General features: G+C 40.1%; 1 long non-coding RNA gene across 1 annotated transcript; it reads left to right on the forward strand.

The window, feature by feature from the left end:
* Window positions 1-528: 528 nt before the first annotated feature.
* Window positions 529-26161, forward strand: LOC104909380. Its single transcript, XR_792298.2, has 3 exons — window positions 529-742; window positions 16575-16639; window positions 25721-26161. It is a non-coding gene; the product is annotated as an uncharacterized LOC104909380 (long non-coding RNA).
* The last annotated feature ends 359 nt before the right edge of the window (window positions 26162-26520 follow it).

Consider the following 26520-nt stretch of genomic DNA (forward strand, 5'->3'; position numbering starts at 1 on the left):
GAGAAAGAAATGTGCTTCCAAGGGAACGGTGGATGTTCTGTCATCATTGAATATCTGGAATGCATTACCTTGTACCTGACTTTCTGCAGAAACTGTAGACAAGCTTTTATGACTATCTTAGACTAGATACTTCACTGCAAGGTGTTTAAAGATTTAAGTCTTTCTTGCTGAAGACTACTCCGAGGAGCTTTAGCTTTAGCAGAGCTGAAACAAAACCTTGTTCTCTTGATTCTGATTCAGTGTCAACATTTCAAAGCCATCTGATCTCTAAACATGCCACCTATTCCACTTTCCATATTGTTTAGTGTAAGCATGTATATACTTTTTCTGTATACTTCCATACAAGCCACTCTTACTATTCCACTTCTGGGAGTCTTCTGCCAATTTGTGTGGTGCTCTTCTAACATGAACGTACTAGGCTGGCATGGAAGAAACTGATTTTCATTCCTGACCCATTCCTGTATTTGAACTTATATCTTTTGGGGGTGAAAGACTAATTCCACAATCCCACATAACCCTTTGACTAATCCCATTTAAGGTGACAAACAGAGCCAGAAGAGAACAATTGGTTTATATTACTGAAGGAACTACCACAATCCCTTGCTCATGTAACATTCAGAAGTTGTTATCTCTATCCTTCAGCTTGTTTTGCAAGCAGCTGCTAGTTTTGTTGGCTTGAAGACCAACATGGGCTGGGAAGAGAGCTTTGCCTTGGCAATCAGGAGATTCTGAAGTCTTAGTGGTGAGTATTCCACAGATTTGCCACAGTGCTGGGGCTTACTAATTTCATTATTTCTCCGCTTTTTTCACATTGAATAGGGGCTAAGAAAACACTGTTATGTATGTCTCAGGAGGGAATTAAGAATTACTTGGTTAATGATTTAAAATGTATTTAATTTTGCTATGCAGCTTATTGTATTCTGTATAAGTTAACGCAGAGCACTCATGGATGACCAGAGCTGCTTTAAAAATAGGCCGTAGTTCTCTGCCAATACAAGCAGTAACAGATGATTTGCTTCACAAGGTTGGCCATGAGAAGAACTGAAATTTCCAATGAAGGCAGAACTGTGTTTGGTGAATCAAACTAGATCACAACTTAAACACAACTTTTTTTTTGGTGTGTGTGTGTGTTTGTGTGTGCATGTAAGGAAAAAGGACAAGTTTCATTTTTCACAACCTCTTTCCCCCAGTGTTATCCCAAATGCAGGATGAATTGTGCTGCTTTAAGATCTGTCATGTCAAGATATCAGCTGAGAGAATGGAATATAACACTGGTGTTTCTTGGTGTGTGAGAAACTCCTTTTTGGCTATTGGGCAACGAGTTTACCCCTTCAACCTATGCTGTAATCCAGCTGGATGAAATTTTAGTCAGTTGTTTGATCCAGATCTCCCAGTCTACAAGAATAAATAATAAGATAAATTTCCTGCAACATTTTAATCAGGTACAGAATTAGGGAAAGCAACAGTATTTGTATTTAAGATTTTATTTAACAATAAAGATTTATTGTTTAGAACAAAGAGTAAGAATTTGAATTGTATGCTGATGTCAGAAATGCATACTGAGGTGCAGGATATTTCCTGAGGATTAAGGATCTCAGTTGCAGATTAGGGCCATTGATTTCAAAGACTTTTTTATCCCTAGGAAATACCCTGTCCATAATTCCTCATTGATTTTTTAACATGCCAGCTGAAAGTTTTATCTTCATTCTCAAGGATAAAATAGTTAAAAAAAAAAAAAAAAGCCACACACATTAGAAAAAAACAACCATGACGTTGGGTTTTTATCTTTGTCAGAAAGCAATGGGTGCAAATTTCCACCATTTGAAGAATATGGGGAGTTTCTATGGAACTCACATCCTGTTAATTTTCTTGTCAATACCTTTAATATCATCCACCAGTATTTTTAAGTGGAACTGCTATTGAGGGTGAAGCATCAGAAGGAGATTAACTGCTGTTTCCATTGAGAAAATCATCCATGTCACATTTTATGTTGTTAAAATTACAGATAAAAAGAAATGGTGAGATACAAGAATGGGATTACCAATCCCTCTCCTAAATTTTAATGCAAAACTCCAAGGCTGTTTCTAACTCTGCTTTTCTACTATCTTTCCTGTAGTTAACTGTTTCATATCCCATGAACTTCCGAGGATAGCTCTTATGTCAGCAGATCCTTTTCCTGGTCTCTTTCCATTTGTCATGGCAAACAGGACTTCCCATGGCTTTCAGACATTCAGGTTGGTTTGGCAGTGTGTGTGCAGACTGAGCAGGTGGCTGACACAACATGTACAAGGCACTGAGTTATAACTGCTTCTTCCTCAAAGGAGTGGAATTCTGACTCTTCTAACCATTTACAGATATTCACAAAACCTCTTTGAGTACAGTAACCTTGAGACTTTAAACCACAGCTCAAATCTAGTGTAATTTAGCAAAGGTTTGAAAGTGATTGAGAAATACTAACAAAAGGACATGTGTGTTAATAGGAGGCTTGATTATCATAAAAACCATTTGCTTAGGGAGCTCAGGTTACACATTAGGGTTATTCCATCTAGGCTACCAGGTGCTGTATCCATTTTGTTCCTCCAGCCAGGGAAAGAAAGACTGGAATTGGAATGGGAACATGATGGACTGGTAGGAATACAAACCAAGCCAGACTTACTGATGGACTAGAACCGATCATTATCTGACAACCAGCTTCACATTGTTCAAATAATATACTTAACTGGATTTGTTTTTTCACAATTACCGTATGATTCAGAGGCAACAGTCTGCTCTTTCACAGTCAGTAATAGATGCTGGTGTGGTACTGTTCAGTTGCAGCATAAGATGGATCACATCTCTCAGGTTTTAGAGACAGAACAACAGATTATTATGTAAACTGAAAACTACTGTTTGGATTAATTAATAGAATCATAGAATCTTTTGAGTTGGAAGAGACCCTTAAAGATCATCTAGTCCAACTTCCCTGCAGTGAACAGGGCCATCTACAGCTAGAGCTAGGTCAGGTGCCCAGAGCCTGAGCCAGCAAGTCCTTGAGTGCCTCTGAGGATGGCATCCACCACCTCTCTGGGCAATATGTTCCAGTGCCTCACCACTCTTATTGTAAAAAACTTCCTTACTTCCTTATATCCAGTCTAAATCTCCTGTTTTTTAAGTTGAAAACCATTTTTCCTTGTCCTGCCACAGCAGACTCTGCTAAAGAGTCTGTCCCTTTCCTTTTTATAGCCTGCCTTTAAATGCTGAAAAGCCACTCACAGATCTCCCTGAAGCCTTCTCTTCTCCAGGCTGAACAGCCCCAGCTCTCTCAGCCTGTCCTCGCAAGGGAGGTGTTCCATCCCTGTGGTCATTTTTGTGGCCATCCTCTGGATGTGCTCCAACAAATCCACGTCTCTCCTGTTCTGAGGACTCCACATCTGGACACAGTACTCCAGGTGTGGTCTCATCAGTGCTGAGTAGAGGAGCAGGATCATCTCCCTCGACCTACTGACCACATCTTTTGATGCAGCCCCAGATACGGTTGACTTTCTGTACTGCAAGGTCACATTGCTGTCTCATGTTCATCCTCCAGTACTCCCAAGTCCTTTTCAGCAGGGCTGTGCTCTGTCCTTATATCCCCCAACATATCCTGATAGCAGGATTTGCCACAAGCCAAGTGCAAGATGTTGCACTTGGATTTATTGAACGTCATGAGGTTCACCTGAGCCATTGCTTAAGCCTGTCTAGGTCCCTCTGAATGGCATCCTGCCCCTCAAACATGTCGACCACAACACACCGCTTGGAGTGATCTGCACACTTGCTGAGGGTGCACTCAATCCCACTAACAATGTCACTGATAAATTGCCTTGCTTGAGTAACAATATCTGACCCATTAAATTATCTGCCATTTTAAATACAGTTGCTGTTTAGGGAAAATGCATTTAGAGCCATGTGACACTCTCCAATGACTCTCCAATGGTCTAAATACCATTTCAGTTACTACAATAATGTTCAAGAGTGAAATACACGATTATAATTCCTGAAGTGGTGTAATGATCTTGTGATGGTCTTTATTCTAGGTGAGTTTCATCTGTGAAAAACTTTGAATTGGAATGTGGTTTATTAAATCATCTGCACCATAATTCTTCTATATAATTTGAAATTATTCATCTAGTTTAGTATTTTAGTGTGTCAGTTTCAGAAAGTTTTGAATGAAATCTCACACTTTTTTCATCTAGGATTTAATAATAATCATGCTTTTCTTCTGGCACTCTCATAGCACAAAGGACAAAATCACATTAGAGGACAAAGTTATCCTTATGGTAGATGCTAACTATTCATGCATTGACTGGAATTCATTAACTGGACAAAAGGCCTGGAGGTATGTTTGTGGAAGTCGTTCAAAATTGTTTTTTAACTCAGTATGATTATTAATTCAATAAGAAATGAAGTACTTCCAGACTTGTATTGCTGACACGGAGGATATGACTGAAAGCAGAACATCAAATGAAGCACTAAGGAGCCAATTTGGAATGTGCTGTAGTAGCACTATGTTTAAAGCTAGCAAAAAAGGAAAAGGTCAAAACAGTTAGCCATATAAAGGGAAACATGGCTGGCAGTAGGTGAGGACTGCATACATTACAGAGAAGTGGCACAAGATATGGATGAATGTTAGGAAGAGAACAAATGAAAGAACTACTTCCAGTTTAAAATTTGACTAGTACATTACTGAAAACAGGGCACTTGAAAAAAACATTGAATCATAAAATGGTATGGGTTGGCAGAGACCTTGAAGACCATCGAATTCCAGCCCCACCCTCCACTAGACGAGGTTGCCCAGAGTCTCATCCAATCTGGCCTTGAACACTTCTGGGGATGGGGCGTCACAGCTACTCTGGGCAACATGTTACAACATCTAACCACTCTTACAGGAAATAATTTCTTCTTGGTATCTAATTTAAATCTTTTAGTTTAAAATGCCCCTTATCCTTACAATCCTTGATAAAGATTTTCTCCTCATCTTTCTTGTGAGCTCCCTTTAAGTATTGGAAGGCCACATTAAATTGTCCCCTGACTCTTCTATTCTCCAGACCGAACAACTCCAATTCTCATAGCCTCTTTTCAAAGGATAGATACTTCAGTTCTCTAAGAATTTTTGTGGACCTTCTCTGGAGCCACTGCAACAGGTCTATGTCATTCTTATACTGAGGGCCCCAGGGCTGTGGAGTGCTCCATGCAGGGTCTCAGGTAGGATAATCATCTCCCTTCACCTGCTGGCCATGCTTCTTTTGATGTAGCCCAGGATATGGTAGCCTTTTGGGACTGGAAGTTCAGATTGCTGGCTCATGTTGAGGTTTTTACCCACTAGTACCCCCAGGGCTTTCTCTGCAAGGCTGCTCTTAATACATTAATTCTCCAGGCTGTACTGATGTTTGAGATTGCCTTGAATCAGGTACATGACCTTGCAGTGGGGCTTGTTGAATTTCATGAGGTTTGCACAGGCCCACCTCTCAAGCCTTGAAGGTCCCTCTGAATGATATCCCTTCCCTCTATAGAGTATCAGCTGCACCACTCAGCTTAGGGTAATCTTCAAACTTCCTGAGGATACAGTCAGTCCTACTGTCCGTGTAACCAATGAAGATATTAAACTGTCACACCTAAATACATATCCCTGACATCACTCATCACTGGTCTCTACCTGGGCAATGAGTCACTGACTACAACTCTTGGTCATCCAGCCAATTCCTTGTCCACTGAACAGTCCATCAATCAAATCCATGTTTCTCAGATTTAGTAAAAAGGATGTTATATGAGACTGTGACTGTGATTTTGCACAAATCAAGATATATGACCTTGGTACATCCACCAATGCTGTCCCTTTGTTGTAGCAGGCCACCAAGTCAGTCAGCCATGATTTGCTCTCAGTGAAGCCATGTTGGCTGTCCTCAGTCATCTCCTAGTTTTCACATGCTTTAACACGGTTTCCATGAGAGTCTTCTCTTTGATCTTATTAGGTACATAAGTGAATTTGATGGATATACAATTCCCTACAACCTTTTCTTGACTCTTTTAAATATGAGTGTTTTGTAAGTTCAGTTCATCCTTACTACTTTGTTGCAATGAGTTTTCAGCACGTAGTAATAGTGCCTATAAACCTTAACTTGAATATTAATGTGTGCTGCCTACTTGTACATTTGGTATTTCTATCCCACATCACATAACAGTTAAAATTGGATTGTAACAAGCTTTTCTTATCTGGAAAAAATAAAATGTTAGACTGAATATGTGTATGTCTAAAATAGATGTTTGTGTCAGCAAAGCCTTTCTAAAAATCATGTAATATAAAACAAATATTTAATTGAGGAGATATTTACACTAATAGCTTTTAATATTAAGACTCTGAACTACAGTACATGAGATCCAGACAGAGCAATGGGTTTTCTATGAGGCATTCACTTTTTCCTAGCTGTTCTTGGGATGTGATAACTTGTGAAGGTTGGAGGACGGCCTGTTGATATCTTTAAGTATTGGTTACATATTAACCTGCTAAGCTTTGAATTTTTCTAGCCTGTACAATTTGTACAATCACTGGTCTCTCAGATGATTAAAATGGTAACTATAGGATGTAAATGGAATTTTCAGGTTCTTGCAGTTGTGGCAGGTCACCACAAGGGATTTTTTGCCATTTTGAATTGTGGTAGCAATGTGGATGACTTGGTTAGGTGACTCTGAGTTCAGCAAAACATCCGATTATTTCAACTTCCTCTCGTCCCCCTTCTCTCTCTTCCTTCATAGGATCACATCTAAACCACTGCTCTGTCAACTCTTACATGCAAATACATATGTACAAACACCAACTCTTACTTAAATACAAGTATCACTTCATTGGTGTTCGTTATTATCTTTTTTCTTTCTAGTTACTTTTGACTTGATGGAGATATCGCTGTTTAAGAGCACTGTCATTTTTGTTATTGCTTCTATCTGTCTGGGACTTCAGTTCTTTGTGATGACAATTTGCATTTACATCCTTGCCCTTCCATTTTTACTACAGTCTTACAATTAAATGTTTGGCCAAGCTATTGGTTTTCTCTGCATGGCTGTCTATATTACAGAGCTGGTTTTGCAATATTGCATATTGTGATGAGTAACTGCTTTGCTCCTGATTCCCCAGCATAATCATCATTATCAGCCTCCAGCCTGGATGGTCTGTATCTTTCTATCCCCTTTTCCCAGGTCTCTTTATTGAAGAGTTGTAGTCATCCCTTTATGACTTTGGAACTATCCTTTCAAGCCCATTGTGTGTTTCTCTCATCCTGTGTTTAACTCCAAACTCCTGGCTCATTCTGATGGAATATTCAACCTCTCTTCTGTATGCTCCTTCTTTTTAAAACTTATAAACAAACAAGTAAACAAGCCAAGAAACTTAATTTAATTATTGCATTTACTCCATCAGCATAGCTTTCTTGATTGCACTGTGCACAGCTTGCTCCGGTTATTGAAGGTTTCTATATTACATTTTTGGATGTACTAGTTTCCAGCAGTTTCCTGAACGTTTGTTAACTCTACTGGAATGGTGGGCATTCTCCAGTGGCTCAGTTGTATGCATGATTTAACCATGAGCTATGGGAACGAGAGGGACAGGATTCACAAAATTATGACGGGGATGGAGAGGATACAGGGCCCACTTTCCCAGTGCAATACATCCATTCAGCCTGTGACATTTCCCTATTTCCCTTATTTGTTACCAAATTACCAAATCAACTTCTTTTTTTTTTCTTTTTTTTTTCCCCCATACCTTAAGGCATTTTCATTTTTTTCCTCACTCACAAGGCTGCATTCCTTTGGTGCTCAGTAATTGCTTACTGTGTTTTATGACAGTCTGATTCTGTGAAAATATTTTTTCCCTTTTCTTTCATTTTGCTCCTTCTCATTGAAATTCTAGAAAATTTACTCAGTTACCTGACTGCATTTAGTAATCCATCAGTATGTATTAGGTTCATGTGGCAAGGCTGTGTTAGCAGAGGAGCTGCAGGGCCCAGGTGTGCAGCGCCCAGCAGTGCCCCATGGCAGAGTAGAGCAGCTCCAGCTGCTCCAACAGGGACCTGCTGCTGGGCAGAGCTGAGCTGTGAGTGACACTGGGCTCTGGGAGAGCAAATTGAAGGGAGGGAAACAGTGCTGTGCAACTGCAGCTGGGAGAGAGAGATGAGAGGTGGGGGAGAAGTGTCCCTGCAGCCCCAAGGTCAGTACAGGAGGAGGGCCGGAGGTGCTCCAGGCATGGAGCAGCAGTTCCTTGCAGCCCAAGAGAGGCCCTTGGAGGAGCAGGCTGTCCCCTGCAGCCCATGGGCACTACACAGAACACATCTCCATGTGCAGCCATGGAGGAGCCCACAGCTCAGCAGTGGGTGAGGGCTGATGGAAGCACAGCCCATGGATACCCCTGCAGGAGCAGCCCGGCTGGAGCTGCAGTACATGGAGAGTAGCCCACGGTGGAGCAGGAGGGCTGAGGGAGCTGCCATTTGTGGGGCTGTGCTGGAGCAGTGCCTGAAGGGTGGGCCCCATGGTGCAGCCATGTTGGAGCAGTGCTGGGAGAGCTGCAGGCTGTCAGAAGGCCATGCAAGATCATCTGGGAAAGGTCGACATCCACATGGAGCAGAGTGTGACCATGGAGGAGTGGCAGAAACAAAGTGTTATGGACTGAATGCAGCTGTGGGGAGAAGGAAAGAGAGGATGGTTGGAGGCAAAGGTGTTTGTAGTTTGCTTTTAGTTCTCACTGCTTTTGTCTTTTAGCAGTAGGCAATAAAATATATTAATCTCCCAATGCTGAGTGTGTTTTGCTTGCAATGATAATTAGCAAGCTATCTCCCAGTCATTATCTCAGCCAGTGAGTTTTTTTCATCATATTTTCATCCCCCTGTTGTTTTGAGAATGGTGAGTGAGAAAGTAGTGTGATGACTCTTAGCTGTCCATTGGTACGAGACCACCACACAGTATTACATAAGCATTCTTGATCCTAGAAGCAAAGACAAATGTCCAACACTGAGATGTTGATAAGCTTCCGGCAGCCATTCAGTCTTGTCTGCATTTTGTTTCACATTCAAAACCACCATATGCTGCTTTTTCACACTTGTGTCCTCAAAGACATTTAGACTTTAGCCTCTGGAATACACATCCCAACAGAATCGGCCGCACTGAGTAGCAGAAGATGCGCAAAGAGAGCATCTGAATTAAGAAAAGTGATGTGGATGTGAGCAAAGCACCATTTCTGTCTTCTTCAGGTTTCTGATTTGCTTCTTTCCTGCCGGTGAGATAAGCAGTGGACTGTCAAGAGAGGATATGAGTGGGGGTGCAAGTGCCAAGTTTTGGCAAGTGATTATAAATGGAATGCTTTCACACATTAATATTTATGCAGTGTGCCTGCAAATGGCAAAGGAAGGTTAATTTTAGATGACTTTAAGTCTCACTTCAGTGGAATGCAAATCTGAAGAGTTGTGGTGTGGCTTCAGCAGCACAACACATAGGAAAAATTGAATTTTTTTTTTGTCTGACCAGTTTTATTCTGTCAATAGGTTTTCCTGAATGGCTGAAGGTACATTCCTTCATCAGTTTCACAGCCTTCTGCAGACAGATTTTAGTGAAATTGGTTACTGTACTATTAATTATTAAATGAGACCATATTAGCCCTAATGGGCTATTGAGCCACGTCACCAAAAATGCTTTAGCTTCATTTTTGACTGTGCTAATAATAGTCTCACCTGTCTTGTTGCATGCTACCATTACTCTAATGTTTTACTTCTTTATAATTTTAAAGGCAGCAAAACTTATTTTGGTAACATTATGATCAGTCACAATACAATTGTGTTCTTTATTCCCTTTTCAGTGCCATTACATGAAATCAAGTTTACAGTGGATGGGTTAAAAAACTGACTTAATCAGAAAAAAAATAAAGAGGTGCCATACTTATATGTCTCAGTGACTCAGCAGTGAATGTACTGAAGTTAAAAAAAAAAAAAATCTAATTTTTTATTCTTGAAATGTCAATTTTGATTCTGATGGTCAAATGGATTTTTGAGTTTCCTGATGTCTCCACCATTAATAAAGAAAACTTTTTGAAGTTTTGAATGTTTTTTTTTCTTTTTGTCACCTATGAATCTGTTCAGACAGCCTCCTGTCTTTTCTGTGAAGATATTCTGATCTGATTGTGCCTCCTGACAATGAGGAGGGACAAGCTTCACCTTTATTTCCAGACCCCAGAAACCCAGAACCCAGGATAAACAGGATTTGCAGTTAAAAGCAAGCAAACAAAAAATTACACCTTTTAAAACTTGTAACTAACTCCTTTAAGTACTGAAATCAGAGAAAAACTAAATGGATAACTCCAATCACTTTGTGTATTTGTAGAATACTTTCATTTTTGCCCCAATTCTGATCCAGAAAAGCATTCTGAGTTTGAAAGTGCTTTAGTTTGTCTGTGACTGACTACCTTGAGGCAAGCAGTAATCTTACTGAATGCCTTGGAGCAGAAACTCCAGTGAGCTCTCAATTCCTGAGCTTGTTTCATGCTGAGCTCCAAATCACATATCTGGAATTGATCTCTTTCATATACTTCAATAAGTTAAAATGATGGCTAATTACTTTTAGGCGAAAGATCAGTATTGTTAAAAGCAGAATGCTTTCAACATCTCTACTTAATCCTATTTTTCACACAAGGAAGCAACTATGTACAGGTTGTTTAGTGAAACATATTCCCCATCTACTAGCTACAGAGATTAGATAGTAGCTGAATAACAGCTGGATCAGAGGAAAATATCTTTTCAGTTACCACTGCTTCAGAAGCTTCCTTTCCACAAAAGAGTTAGGAGGCTGGATTCTAAAAGGCAATGATTAAAAGAAAGAAAGGCTTGGATAGGGCACTAAGGAGTGGTAGAATTTTCTACTGCGTGTGGATTCTTTTCCAGTTTTCATTTTCCCTGAATAGAGCAGAAAGATCACAAAACTCTGGTAAGGATTGTGTTAATTCTCTGTGAGCAGGGGAATAAGTCTTATTTTTTGTGGTCCTGTTATTAGAATTTTCTAATCTGCATGTAGTTATGATACAGAAAAAATTGCTCCACCGAGATGTTCTCAAACTACAGATTCATTGTTATTGTATGCAGCCAGCTCACTTTGATAAAACATTTTCTTATTGCAGTAATTTCACCAGACAATAGTTAAGTCATTAAGTGCCATGAGCAGCACTTTTTCAGGATTTTTAAAATTCTTCCTCATCCAATAAAAACATTTAAAAAAAGAAAGAAACTTTTAATCAATCAATTTATGTGCATCAAACAAAGATCACAGAAACTGTTATGTTGTGAAGATGGTGTGTAGATTCCATTAGAGTGACCTGTTAAAGTATCCTGCAGCCATGGTTGTGATGCTCCTACCTCATGTCAGACTTTCTTGTGAGTTCCCAGCATACAGCAGGTCCATAAAATGTACTATTTAACACAGTTTTGCAGGTTTGCTTAGACTACACACTACAGCTTCAAGGTTTTAAAAGAAATGGGAGAATCCAAATTGATAGGAAATTCTCTGTAGGATTACAGATTTTGGACTATAAAACTGCTCCTGAAATCATAATGAAGATTGGTAGGTTATAGCTCTGTTTTCATTGTGAAGAGTTTGAGCAACTGTTAGCTGTGATATATCACACAGTTACAGCTGTATATTTTTATCAGATCCAACATGAGTGATATGCCTTTGACACTGTCTGAGACAGAGCTAGATTCAGAGATGTTATGCAGTGTAGTGAGCTTTTTTATATGCCAGAGAACTGGAATACAATAAGTTGATAAATCAATAAATCAAAGCAAGAATAATGAGAGGTTTTTAAAGCAGGAAAATTAACCAATAAGAAAGTATAAACAAAATAATTCAAAACCGCAACAAGACACAACAAATGACTTTATAGGTGTTCTTTTCATCACCCATTGTATATACTTTTTTGGTCAATTTTCTTCTTAACTGAAAGCAAATCCCTCCAGTTAATTTGTATTGGCTCATTGGTGCTTTATATGACTGAGATGGACTCTCGTCAGCTTCTTTGTCAATGAAGAAACAGTGGGATTTTTATTGTTGAATCTTCATAAGAGAAGAAGAATAAAAAGCATGCATAATTTTCAGATTCCAGATATGTAGTTGCTGATATATGAGAAATATTCTTACTTCTAAAATTATTATCTGTAAAATCCTGTTTTATCTTCTTTTTTATTGCATGAAAGCCTTTCCTATTTATACCAGCATCTTGCATCATAATGTCAGTCTGTATTTCCTCTTCTCATTTGTAAAGCTTTATCTTTTTTGTTAACACAGAAGAACAAGTTGGAAAGTTTTACTTCTCCTGCCTTATGAATGCTTTTCTGAAATTATCCATTGATCTATAGTCTGTTCTCATTCAAATACTTCTCTGAAAGATATCCTCATTCTTACAGAAAACCTGCTAACTTACAGTGAGTGGTGGACACACAAGAGTCACTCTCATAACAAAAATATTTGAATGAGCTAGAAATTGTGTAGGCAATTTTTCTCCCAGAATATACAGTCCTTCCTCTTTTCTTACTGTCGTGCTTTTGTCTCTTTAGCATAGTAGTCACTATTAACTCTTTCCAGAGATGTCCTTCCTAAATAATTGTCAAGAGGCTGTCAGAAAATTAAACATGCTAATAACTGATAACACTGGGAATATCTTAATAGTGAAAAAAAGTAGGAAAAAGATGAAGAAACATAAATAATCTCATTTTTATATCACTGCAATTACATTTCAATATCTTATATTACATGCTGTACTTTATTTTGAGAGACCTGATATTTCCCCAGTTATCCTAGTTTTCACTACAACTCTTTAAATGTAGATTTGTACTTGAACATGAATAGCAAGTGTGTAAAGCATTCAAAGTGAGCCATGCCTCATGCAAGGCTTCATGGTATACATGGGAAAATCATAGACTGATTTACTGTAGGATAACCTCCTCCACTTTGGTGGCTTATGTTTATCCTCTATGTTTATAGAGCTTCATCTCCTTCATTAGCTTCCAGTAGATAGCCTATCAGCTTTCAATTAAAATTCTCATTAGTTGATAGGTCCCTAGAGTTTTATTCAGTACCATTCCATACTTATACTATTTTGGTTATTCATAGTCACCTGTTTCTTCACCTGTAGCTCATTATCTTCCACACTACTAATACCAGCTGAATTTGTGTTTGTGTCAGTGTGTTAATCCACTTGAACCTTCCAGTTTGTCTTATTTCAACAGTATTTGTTGCCCCTCATCTCTTTGCCTCCATGCAGTATTATACCTTGCCTACAGTACAACTTTCATGCCGTGTCTTTACCTCCAATGCCAGCATTTGGCAAGAGCTCAATATAATTGCAGAAAGGAATGCATAGCTGGAGACAAGTGCAAATGCAGGTACTGTAAGGCAGAAATTGAGAGCCCACTGCTGATCACTGTAATACACATAGGCTGATTGGGAAGAGTGAATCATCCTTAATAAAAGAAAGACACCTTATGTAATAAAGTGATGGAAGTATTAGAGGATAACATTTTTCTATGAACAGAAGATTACAGTGATCAGCTGGGCATCTGAGAGTTGAGTGTGGCTCCCTGTTCCTTAGTACACCAGAACCAATGTAACAATTAGAAAAGGAACTTGTTTTGCCCAGTAAGTACTCTGCCATCTCAGAAATGCATAGGGAACAGCTCTGCTGAGAAACAAAGAGACATAATTATATATCTGTACACCTGACCTTGGTTACGTTTAAAGCATACTAGAGATGAGAAATATGTTTTAGCTGGTGTCTCATTGTGGTATCAGAGCTAGATTTAAAAGTCTTGGAATAATTCTCTGAGTGTTTCCATTTTACCCGTGTTGGTATTTTCAATGGAGAAATAGTGAAGAACCAATAAAAAGATCACAGAATCACAGAATCACAGATAAGATAATAATAAAGAACCATTGAAGAGGCACATGTGTGATGGACACTGCAAAAATGACTTAAGTATGCAGTGCTTTGACTCAATGCAAAATAAAGAAAAGGAACATCGTCTGTGACTAGACACTTAGATGAATTTTAATGACAAAATAGAGATACAGAAGAAGTAGAGCACATAGACATTAAAGACCATTTAGATAAGTTAGATGGATTCAGCTTGTTGAGATCTGCTGATATTCATTCTGAAGTCATTATGAACTTAACCATTAAAAATTACCTCTGAGAATTTCCATAAGTGAAGAGATCTGAGCAGACTGTACAGAGCAAAATTTTAAATCAACAAGATGAAATTCAATAGAGACAAGTGTGGAGAATGACCATTATGAAGAAAAAATCAAAGGTACAAATATATAAAAAAAAGAACTGCAGAAAATAGGCAAGTTATCAGGGAAACTGAGTCACAGGGCAGTGTTGTTTCCAGAAATGTAAGTTCTGTGATGCATTAGCAAGGTCAGGTTGAAAGACCCTTTGTTTTACTTTAACCTGTCAGGCAACTTAGCACACACAGCTGTTCACTCATTCACTTTGCCCCAGTGGGATAGGGGAGAGAGTCAGAAAAAAGGTAAAACTTGTGCCGTGAGATAAAGACAGTTTAATAGGGCAGAAAAGAAATGGAAAAATAATGTAAAAACAAAACAAGTGATGCACAACTCAGTAGCTCAGCAACCACTGACTGATGCCCAAACAGTGGCATCCTGCTTGCCAACTTCCCATAGTTTTTATTATTCAGCTTGATGCCATATGGTATGGAATATTCCTTTGGCCAGTTTAGATTAGCTTTCCTCATTCTGTCCCCTGCCATCTCTTTGTGAACCCCCAGTTCCTCGCTGACAGGGTGTGTGAGAAAATGAAATATCCTTGGCTCTGTGCAAGCACTGCTCAGCAACAACTAAATCACTAGCACGTTATCAATGTTATTCTCATCTTAAATCCAAAACATAGCACCATACTGGCTACTGGGAAGAAAAATAACTCTATTGCAGCTGAAACCAGCACAGGATTTAAGCAATATAACAGGAGAGGACTCCCTTGTCAATGACAGAGGGGTTGGAACTAAATGAGCTTTAAAGTCTCTTCCAACCCAAACTATTCTATGATTCTATAAACAGAAGCAGAAAGTATTACACAATTTCTATGGTCTAGTAAATACTTAGCTAAGCCTTACTGAACTACTGTGTCCAGTCTGAGCACTGTGTTTTTTAAGTAAAATAGAATCATAGAATCATAGAATGGCTTGGGTTGAAAAGGCCCACAATGCTCACCTAGTTTCAACCCCCCTGCTATGTGCAGGGTTGCCAACCACCAGATCAGGCTGCCCAGAGCCACATCCAGCCTGGCCTTGAACGCCTCCAGGGATGGGGCATCCACAGCCTCCTTGGGCAACCTGTTCCAGTGTGTCACCACTCTCTGTGTGAAAAACTTCCTCCTAATATCTAACCTAAACCTCCCGTCTTAGTTTAAGACCATTCCCCCTTGTCCTATCACTATCCACCCTTGTAAACAGCCATTCCCCCTCCTGTTTGTACGCTCACTTCAACTATTGGAAGACCACAATGAGGTCTCCCCGGAGCCTTCTCTTCTCCAAGCTAAACAATCCTGGTTCCCTCAACCTTTCCTCATAGGAGAGGTGCTCCAGCCCTCTGATCATTTTAGTGCCCTCCTCTGGACCCGCTCCGAGAGCTCCATGTCCTTCCTGTACTGGGGGCCCCAGGCCTGGATGCAGTACTGCAGATGGGGCCTCACAAGAGCCGAGTAGAGGGAGACAATCACCTCCCTCTCCCTGCTGGCCACCCCTTTTTTAATGCAGTCCAGAACGCAGTTGGCCTTCGGGGCTGCAGGCACTGCTGGCTCATGTCCAGCTTCTTGTCCACCAGGACCCCAAGTCCTTCTCCGCAGGAGTGCTCTCAAGAAGATCTTCCCCCAGTTTGTATAAATACCTGGGATTGCCCTGACCCAAGTGCAATACCCTGCACTTGGCCTCTCAAGTAAGATGTATACAAATTCCTAGACCTAAAAGAAAGGTCTAAAAGAATTATGTTTAGTCAAGAACAGAGTTCATTTTGTTTGATTAGAGACTGCATTAAAAATTGTTGAAGAGTAGACAGTGTTTCATTTAACATCTCTTTACGTTTTCCAAGATAATGAATTGTCTAAGTTCCTTATTTAAAGACGGTAGACTATAGTATATCTTCATGCACACAATCTGTTCTATAATGAAACAATCCTATCAGTGACTTCTTTAAACAATTTATGCTGCTAAATTAAATAATGCTTTTAAAAGATTTTTTTTCCACTCTTTTTTGTATCAGTTATCCAGAGGGTGATAGTTCATGGATTATTTCTCATTATTTTATAGTTGAGAAATGCTAAGAAAAGTGGGTTTATTGTCCTCTGAAAATAAGGTCTTGCGATCTCTATATAGGTTTACAGAGTGTGATATAGATCAGTGTGTTTGTAAGTCTGTATGTCCCAAAGCTCATCTTCCAGTGTCAACTTGCATGAATGTCCATGCATCCAGAATGAATAACTGGTTAGTCTGAGGCCAACATAAGTAATCTCTTCCCTTTAGGAACTTTAAGATGATGAACTTGGAGTTAAGCTGAGGAGTAGGATGATTCTTCTATTACATTAAAGGTGAGTAAAACTTCTTTCTTTTTCTTCTCTTTCCCCACTTTAACCTAAATACAGATAACTGGTTGTACATGGCATGCTGTATATAAACACAGAAAATAAGCCAGGAGGTATTTCTGTTAATTCAGCACTTTAGCTCAAGCAAATTCTTTGATGCACTGAGTGGCAGTTCTTCCAGAATATCTGTAAGGTGATATGGAGTATTCATGAATATTTGCAAAAAGTATCTTACTCTTTGTAATTATTTGGGCATTAAACAGTGGAGAAAAGAAGATTAGTCTGCAGTATCATCACTGTGATAGTGAGTCACTCAACTATTACTCTGAAGAGGACTTTCCACTTTCTTTGCTGTCTCATTATCTTCCAAAGGCTGTCAGTGTAACGCAGTCTTTGTGGAGCATTGATAATATTTAATGCTTCATTTTAAAGACGTGAAACAAAGTTTCTCCTCTTACAAGTTAAAATTCTATAGGAACTTGATATGTAATATGCAATATTTCACTTTGAAACTCTGAAAATTATCACAATTTTTAATTCTGCATGTTACGGTTTTTATTGACCCTTCTCTTGAGGGCATTGAGGAGAAATAGAATGAAGCTGGGATAAAGCTGAACAGAATTGTATAATTCCATTTATTTACATTTTTATTTTACAATTTTTCTTCAGCATGACAGGTAAGTGTCTTCCACAATGAAAACCAAGTGTCAGAGAAACATAGGTCTGATTCATTTGACTGAGTGTGGATATTTTCAACTACTTGTTCATAATTCCATTAACTGCAAATTAATGAAGTAGGCATTTCTTTGGTAAAATTAATTCCTTCTTGAAATCTTACTGAAATCCTTCCCCATCTACAAGAAGGGTTGTAAGACGAATCTGGGGAAGTACAGGCCCAACAGCCTGACCTCAATGCCAGGAAAGGCTATGGATTGGCCTTGAGCAAAGCAGATTGGCTTGAGTGAAATCACATGGCATGTGAGGAATAGCCAGGGGATAAGGCCCAGCCTACATGGATTCACAAAAGGCAGATCCTGCTTGACCGATCTGATCTCCTCCTATGACTGAGAGACCTGCCTGGTGGATGAGTGAAAGGTGGTTGATGTAGTTTACCTAAACTTCAGCAAAGCCTTTGATACTGTCTCCCACAATATTCTCCTGGAGAAGGTAGCAGCCCATGGCTTGGACAGATACACTCTTTGCTGGGTAAAGAACTGTCTGGAGGCCCTGACCCATAGAATGGTGGTGACTGGAGTTAAATCCAGCTGGTGACCAGTCACGAGTGGTGTTCCCCAGGGGTCAGTATTAGGGCCTGTCCTGTTCAGTATTGTTGTTGATGACCTGGATGAGGACATTGAGCACCCTTGGAAAGTCTGCAGATGACACCAAGTTGGGAGGAAGTTTGCCTGTGGGTAGAAGGGCGTTATAGGGGGATATGGACTGGCTGGATAGCTGGACCAAAGCCAGTGGAAGTTCAAAAAGACCAAAAGGCCACAACAACCGCAGGCAGTGCTACCAACTTGGGACACACTGGCTGGAAGACTGTGTGGAAGAAACAGACCTGGGGGTGTTGGTTGACACTTGGCTGAACATGAGCCAGCGGTGTGCCCAGGTAGTTAAGAAGGCCAATGGTATCCTGTCTTGTATCAGAAATGGTGCCACTAGCAAGAGCAGGGAGGTGATCATCTCTCTGTACTCAGTGCTGGTGAAGCTGCACCTTGAGATCTGTGTTCAGTTTTGGGCCACTCACTACAAGAAAGACTTTGAGGCCCTGGAGTGTGTTCTGAGAAGGGCAATGAAACTGAGAAGGATCTGGAGCATGTCTTATGAGGAGAGGATGAGGGAACTGAGACTCTCCTCCCAAAGAAGAAGAAACTCAGGAGAATTTATCACTCTTTGCAACTACTTGAAGGGTGGTATCCTGTTCCAATTGTAGGAGGGAGAAGAGATTCTTTGACATATGTATACCTGACGGTGAGATTAAGACATAACGGGACAAACGTTTGCCTAATCAGTTTATTACAAATCTTAGTTGCTTAAGGAGATGGAGAAAGGAGACAGGTGATAGAAAAGAGATAGGAAATAAAAGCAAGGAGTCTTTGTAGAAAGCAAGAGAGATAGTCAACACTGAGGATCCAGCATTGATCGTAGTTCATCCGTTGGTCTGAGGAATTTGGCCGGACTCCACAAGAGATGGGAGAAAGCCAGGAAACTTCGCAGCAAACAGGCCCCAGGTGAGTTCTTTCCTAACAGGATTCTTCTCTAAGGGAATTCCTTCCCAAGTACTTAGTTAAGTAGGGGCTTTTATCCTCCACTTCTCAGTTTCTTTTTTCTTCTTCTTTTCACTCTTAGCATGACACACCTGGTCCTCCAGATAAGCCAGCAGAGAATGGTGCCTCAGTTGTCAGTGAACAAGTATTATCACCTTTTGCAGTGGTCAGCTCCTCAAAGCAGATCTCAAAAAAGACTTCCTGCCCAGTTTCTGCTTATCTTTAAAATCCTAAGTAGAAGTGTTGTGCATGGTGACAAACACCAGTTGCCTTCCAGGTAATTTAAAGCTAAAAATTAGAGCAACCATATTTCTTTAAAGGCTACAGCCATGCTCTGGAGGTAGCTAGTTCTCAACCTGAAGTATTTTAGTCAGCCTGATGGCGTGTGCTCTTGCCTTCAGGAATGCTCACACAGTGCTGCTTATATTTTCCAACTCTCTTTTTTTGTGCTCTACCTTATAGATACAGAGCAGAAGCTTTAAAAGAAATTATGGCTAGTGCCCAAACATTGATCAGTACCTATGCTGAGGCTCTACCATCATCCTAAAGGAGCACAGAACTAAGGTCATCAAATCCATTCTCTGTAACCTAGGGCAGTATAACAGAAGTCAAACACAAAAGAAACCACAACATCCATTTAGTCCACAACATTCCTGTCTCTCTGTGTATTCCTCTCTCTCTGTGCAAAAATCCTACAGTAGATAAAATGCCCATAATGAATACTGCGTGTCCAGGATGGTTCACCAGAGCAGAAGTTTGCCAATACACATCTGGCACAAGTCAGTAGGCTTTTTCACCATGCTCCATGTGATTTGGCAACTAGAGCTTCAGTAATATTTACACCTTGAAAATGTGATGAGAAAAACTTCTCACACAACGTAACTTGCTTTATCAGAAACGTGCATGAACTGAAGTCCATCCTGTCAAATGCTAATTATAATTCAAGCTTTGCGTGAGTGGCACAGTTTCTTTCATGACTTACTAATTAACTAAGCTGACAGATATGTACCATAGTGAAGAGGGTGTCTGACTCGCAGTTTATTTTTGTCAAATAGAAATATTTTTCACTTCTTGCTGTTTCTTTTTTTTCCTTTCCATTTTCATATTTTTTAGTAGAAATGAGTTTTCTAGACAGAACAAGAGCTAAACAATACAATTTGCCTCAGCTAGTGAATAAAAGCTCACAAACTGTCTTCACTAAGGTATAATGACTCATACAGGTGTTAATAATGAGTGAGACATGACTCTTAATGCAAGATCACTAGTTCACTGGGTTTATTTCTCACTGTCTTGCTCAGACTCTTACTAAGAGTGTGACCATGAAGTTCCCAAGGAAGGGACCCTTAAAGGCCATCTAGTCCAACTCCCCTGCAGTGAACAGGGACACCTACAGCTCTATCAGATGCTCAAGCCCTGTCCAGTCTGAACTTGAGTGTCTTCAAGGACAGGACAGTCATCACCTCTCTGGATAACCAGTGCCTCACCATGCTTATTGTGAAAAACTATTTCCTTATATCCAGTCTAAACCTCCCCTGTTTTAGTTGGAAACCATTTCCCCTTGTCTTATCACAATAGACATGAGTTTCCTAGGAGGATCAATGACAAGCAGAGGAAACCTAGCAGCCTACCCAAGGAGAGGGACCCCTCCAAACAGGCTATTACCATGGGATGGTTGAGAGAGCAGGACCAATCCATTATCCTAAGGATGAACTCCACCCAGCTGAGGCAATCAAATGCGATCTCTTCTAACAAGCTGACTGCCAGTTGACAGTGGAGGACAGGTCTGGGTGCAGCTCCTGGACATACCAGGAGTGTCAAACCAGATCCTGGAGACAGCCACAGCATTTGTCAATCCTGAAATCCTTCAATGGTATCAAGAGAAGAAGGGGGGCTGTGTGAGTACCCCCATGTTGGGGGCACAGAGAGACCAGACAGCCAGACAGGTAGCTGGAAACATGCCTCACATCTCTCAAGACAGTGATGAAACTGCTGGATTGGTTTGTGAGTTCTGAACATTGCATAACAGTTTTGAATACCCTCTTCTATCTCACACATCATTAGGAATTCAGCCCCACTCCACACAGAAATACTGTTCATCAGCTTTGCCTGGTCTAACATGCCTTAGTCTTGCCTCTCCAATGCAGCAGTGTTGGACGTTTGGCTAATCATTAAATCTGTTCATACAAGGAAAACAAACCAGAATTTTAACTTTTTCAATGCAGTCTTTTATTATTTTTTTTCTCTAATATGCCTAATGTTTGTCTAATAATGCACTGTTCAAAGGTCAGTAAGATAAGTGAGTTAAAAATACTGCCTTACTTTTGAAACTCCTAACTTCTAAAATATTCTGATGCCAGTTAAAATCAATGGAATTCATTGGATGCTTACCAGAATTAGTAAATTGTTTTTAATGTTGATTTAATTAGGCTTTCTAAGGGCTTTGACGTCATAATGACATTTTTGTTATTGTTTCCTGTAACACAAAAAGTGATTAAAACTCCAGAAACTAAAAACGGCAGTAAGCTATATAGAATCTTCATAGGTTGCCAAATATTTCAATCCTGCTTGAAATTCATTATGCTTATTTGTAGCTACAACTAAATGATTTGTCTATGAAGTTTAAAATGTAGTAAATCACAATGAACGCTTTTCCCCAAAATAAAGTGTGAAAACATGGTTGCCGAATAAAGAGGAGACCTAGCATTGAATTCACCAACAATCACCTAAAAAGGCAATTACCATTTAACAGGTGAATAATACTTATCTGACAAACCATGTCTTGGTACTCAGCCAGTGCGTGTCTCTAGACTTCTTGGCATTATGAAAATCCACAGTTCTGTGGGGGTTTTAAAAGGCATTTAGCACCTAGCATTTGAAACAACAGGAGCTTCTGTAATCTCACTATCATATTTAGAGCTCTGAGATGATCCCACTCACTTAATTTTTTGTTATCTCAGGAGGAAGGCTAGATTCTCTGCTGGCACAAACTTCCACAGCTTAATTGACTTATGTACCAGCTGGTGATTAACCTGATTTTTGGTTTGGTAGTGCTTAGGTTGAGGTTGAACTTGATGATCTTTAACGTCTTTTCCAACCTGAGCAATTCTATGATTCTGTGTTACTGTCCTGGACAACTTGAAGTAACAAGAATTATAGCATAACCTTACAAATTCTGCTTATTTTTCTAGAACTAGAGGAAACGGCTTGGCCTTGAAGGACTTAAAAGATTAATTCTAGAATGAAATTGCAGTGAAAATGAAATAAAAATGTCTGGATTCAAGCCCCAGTGTTTAAAAAAAGCAGTTTTGTATTCTAGGTGTCTTTTCTATACTAGATTATATCTTTCCTTTAACTCAATAATTTATCGAGGAAGCTGAATGTGTGACTGACTTGAGGGATTCAGTGACATCACTAAGCACCAGCGGGCGACCAGGTGCCCTGTGCTCTTGACTGTTTTAAAGGAAACAGCAGGTTGGTCTTTCAGTCCCATCACATAACCAGTTATGAGATCATTAAATGCTCATTCCCCACGGCAGTGTTCTCTGGGCCATGCAAAATCAGCTGGGAGTAGGATGCATACAAGTTAATAGAGTCTTTAACCTAGCTTTACAAGAAAAGATTAGCATGTATTCACGATGAGGTTTGAAATAGTTTGAGGGGAAGCTGGTCTTGTTCAGCCTGGAGAAGAGAAGGTTGTGAGGAGATCTCATTGCAACCTTCCAGTATTTAAAAGGGGATTATAAAAAGGAATGGAATCAACTTTTTACAAGGGTAGGCAGTGATAGGACAAGGGGAACGGTTTTAGGCTCAAGAAGGGAAGGTTTAGATTGGATGTCGGGGAGAAGTTCTTTACAGACAGAGTAGTGAGGTGCTGGGACAGGCTGCCCAGAGAGGCTGCTCCATCTCTGGAGGTGTTTGGGGCCCCAGCCAACCTGGTCTAATACTAGATCAGGAGGTTGGTGGTCCTGCCTGTGGCAGGGTGTTGGAACTTGAAGATCCTTGAGGTCCCTTCCAACCTGGGCCATTTGGTGATTCTATGACATAGAACTTGATTTTTTTTTTTTTTTTTGGTAAATGAACCTCCATTGTGGTTTAGCATTGTTGGGCAGCTGAGAGTCAATGTGCTGATCTTTAATTACCCCTCCTCAGAAGAACGGGGAAGAGAATTTGGTAATAAAGCTCATGGGTTGAGATAATGATTAGGAAATCACTCCTATTACCATCATGGGCAAAACAGACTCAGCACTTGGGTATGAATGTAATTTACTGCCTATTGCTAAGAGATAGAGCAGTGAGAACTAAAGGGAAAGTACAAACATCCTTCTCCCACCCACTGCCTCTTACCTCCTCCCACCACGGAGTTGAGAGGAATGGGCAATGGGGGCTGCTCTCAGTCCATAATGAATCCTCTCTCCTCCATGGTCACTCTGCTCCACACGGCTCCTTCCCATGGATGCAAATCTTTCTGAACTGATCCTACATGGCAGTAGCTTGCCCAGCATTGCTCCAATACAACTCTGCATCGTGTGGGGCACTGCTCCAGCACAGCCCCACAGGTGGCAGCTCCCCCAGCCCTCCTGCCCCACCGTGGGCTCCTCTCCACGTGCTGCAGCTCCAGCCTGGGCTGCTTCTGCTGGGGTACCCATGGGCTGTGCTTCCATCAGCTCTCACTCACTGCTGTACTGTGCCATGTAAACCTTATGCACCTGATGGAAAACTTTTCTGAACCTGAGGGATAGAAAGATACAGATATTTCATTTTAGCTCATTCTTCTTAAAACTGAAGTATATCTGAAGTATATTGAAGCTGCAGTTCAATAAAAAAAAATACATTAACTAGCTTTCATAATTGACAATTTAATATATTTTCATAAACCACCTTTCGATTTAAATTTAAAGGAAATTGGACTGGCTTATTAGAAAGGTGAACTCAATGATTTTTTTTTTCCCCAAAGATTGCTTTTAATCAGGCCTCAAATTATGAGCAATACCACACAGCAGATTCTTTACTTCTGTGGTTCTGTCGAAGTCAGACACTGTCAATTCATGTAACTGTGGTTGAGGCTGCCAGCATTTTCAAAATGATTTTCTAGACCGTGGATCTTTTATTTATGTGAATAATGTTTTCCTTTTTGTAACATATGTACAATGTTCTTTCCTCTCCATTCCTTAGGAAAAGTTGGTTCAGAGTTGATGTGCTCCTTAAAATTTCTAGTGCAAACTCCATCAGATCTCACTGACTCAAATTCCTTTATCAGAAGCTGAAATAAAGGGAAAAAAAATCTGAACATTTAACAGAAGAGGAAATACACTGCAGCATGAGAGCAAAAGAGGAAGTAGCTCCCAAGCAAGTCAGAAGCAAAAGCTTCACAGGAAAGCTGCAGATACTGCAAAGAGTAGGAAAAGAATAGAGGAATGGTAAGAAAGAGTTGAAAGACAGCAGCACACCCAAATGCAGCTTCATAAACACTTCTAGCTGGACAGCCACCTACTGAAGCCTGGGAAATTATGCAACCTTCAGATAGTGTAAATTTTCAGCATAAATATGTGTTGAGCCCTGTACTGTAAGAGTATATCTGGGAGCTTCAGGAGAATAGCACTGGAAAGCCACCAAGGATTTAAGGTGATCTGTTGCCTGATGGAGTCATGTCCACAGCACAAACATCACTTTGAGGGAACTTTTCAAAAGCAATAGCTGTAAGAACTATATTATTGCAATCCAGATACATCCAGGATGGAGGGGATTGGAACTAGAAAGGCATCTTGTGTAATCTCTGATGTTCCTTCTTTTACAGCTGCTTCAGATTTAAGACTTAGACACATCAAAAATGGAGACATGACTTCCAGCAACATTTAATTGATGGACAGAGCCATTAATGGCTGAAGAAGCAAGAATTAAAAATGAAATAAACCTTAATGCAGACTGCCGGGATGCACTGTAATGGATAGAACTCAAGTTTAGGCCCCAAATGACCCCATTTCTCCTAAGTCAAACCACACTATGCGAGACTTTAAAACAGCTCTATAGATTCTTCCATAATATGTAGAATCATAGAATAGTTGGAGTTGGAAGGGACCCTTAAAAGTCATCTAATCCAACTCCTCTGCAGTGATCAGGGACACCTACAGCTCCATCAGGTGTTCAGAACCCCATCCAGCCTGACCTTGAGTGTCTGCAGTTCCCTTCATGTAGTTGATGCTAGAAGACACATTGTTGGGAAGACTGAGAAAACAATCAAGTATAGTATTCACAAAGAGACGTTGGGAAGAAAGCAGCTCTGTGAATAAGGAATGTGAAGGTAGAACTGGGATGTATACATTTTCTTACATATGCTTACATATCCCTCTCACTGAGAATATAAAATTTTGGGGAGATAATGGGAGACAGTTTATCTAAAAAATGAAGATAGTGTAGGTTTTGAAACCAAGGATTAAACTTCCATTTTAAGGTTCCTACCCAAATGAATAAACACAGCCTGGGAGCTGTATACTTCACATACACTGCAGCAAACAGCTTTACATTAGCAAGCATTCTTAAATCTGGGTGTCTAATCTGATATGTAGTTTCAAGTCAGACTAACTTTGAACATATATAAAAAGTATTTTTTCCTAGAACTTGGTCATGTGTAATTGCTGGAACATGCAAACACAGCAGAGCAATACTCTTTCCTGCCTTCAGTGTTGTGACAGGATATAAATAACTTGCCTTATTTAATCAAAGCAGACACTAATGTTGTGAAGTTTAAGTTGCCAGGCAATCCTGATGGAGTTTAACATCTTAGAACAGGCACTAAAACATTGTACTTATATTATTCCAGGTTTTCCTCCACTTCACAGAGTTTAGAGCTGTCAGAAAAGCAACCCCAGCAGAGCCACGCAGGTTGGGCAGAACAAGGAAGCAGGGCAGGCGGCTGCTGCTTTGTTGCTTCCCGTCTGTCTTGCAGGCATGCAGGGAACCAGAACACCACAGCCTCCACTAACCAGCCAGTGTCTGAACTTGTACAAGGCACTGAGCTAAGGATGAGGAAACCACCCAGTCTGTACTGCTATCTGTGATGCTACAGGCAGCCCAAGGACCATGGATGAAAGGAGCTCCCATCACCTGCCATCAACATACCCCACTGCGGACCTACAGGCAGCTGGCGGTTGTCAACAGACAAAAACAGCTGCACACCATTCGCCTTGTAGCTGTGCTTCAAACTCATCACAGAATATAAATAAATAAATAAATAAACATTCAAAATAAAGTTTCTTTTTCCTTAGGCCTTTGGCTGTATCTTCCACCTTGTGCCATCTTTATTGGGAACTTTGGGGAGTTTTCCTTATTGTCCTCATCTCTTTATATGTCTGCATCTGCATATATGTATATAAGCACCATATACATTGGTACATGCAATAAATATTTATATCTGCATGTTTAAATCAGAGCTGTACAGAGGGACCCGGGTAGAAGGCTCTGGGTTTGGATGCTGTATGGCTCCCCGAGGCACTTTTATACTGCTCCAATATCAAAGAAGAAATTGAAAAACAAAGCAAACAAACTTACATGAATGTTTTAATTACATTAGAGCAGAATATTTCAGTTGGAAGGGACCTACAATCACTTGAATCCAACCAC

The sequence above is a fragment of the Meleagris gallopavo genome, chromosome 1 (genome assembly GCF_000146605.3).
Source record: "Meleagris gallopavo isolate NT-WF06-2002-E0010 breed Aviagen turkey brand Nicholas breeding stock chromosome 1, Turkey_5.1, whole genome shotgun sequence".
In the NCBI taxonomy this organism is placed as follows: Eukaryota; Metazoa; Chordata; class Aves; order Galliformes; family Phasianidae; genus Meleagris; species Meleagris gallopavo.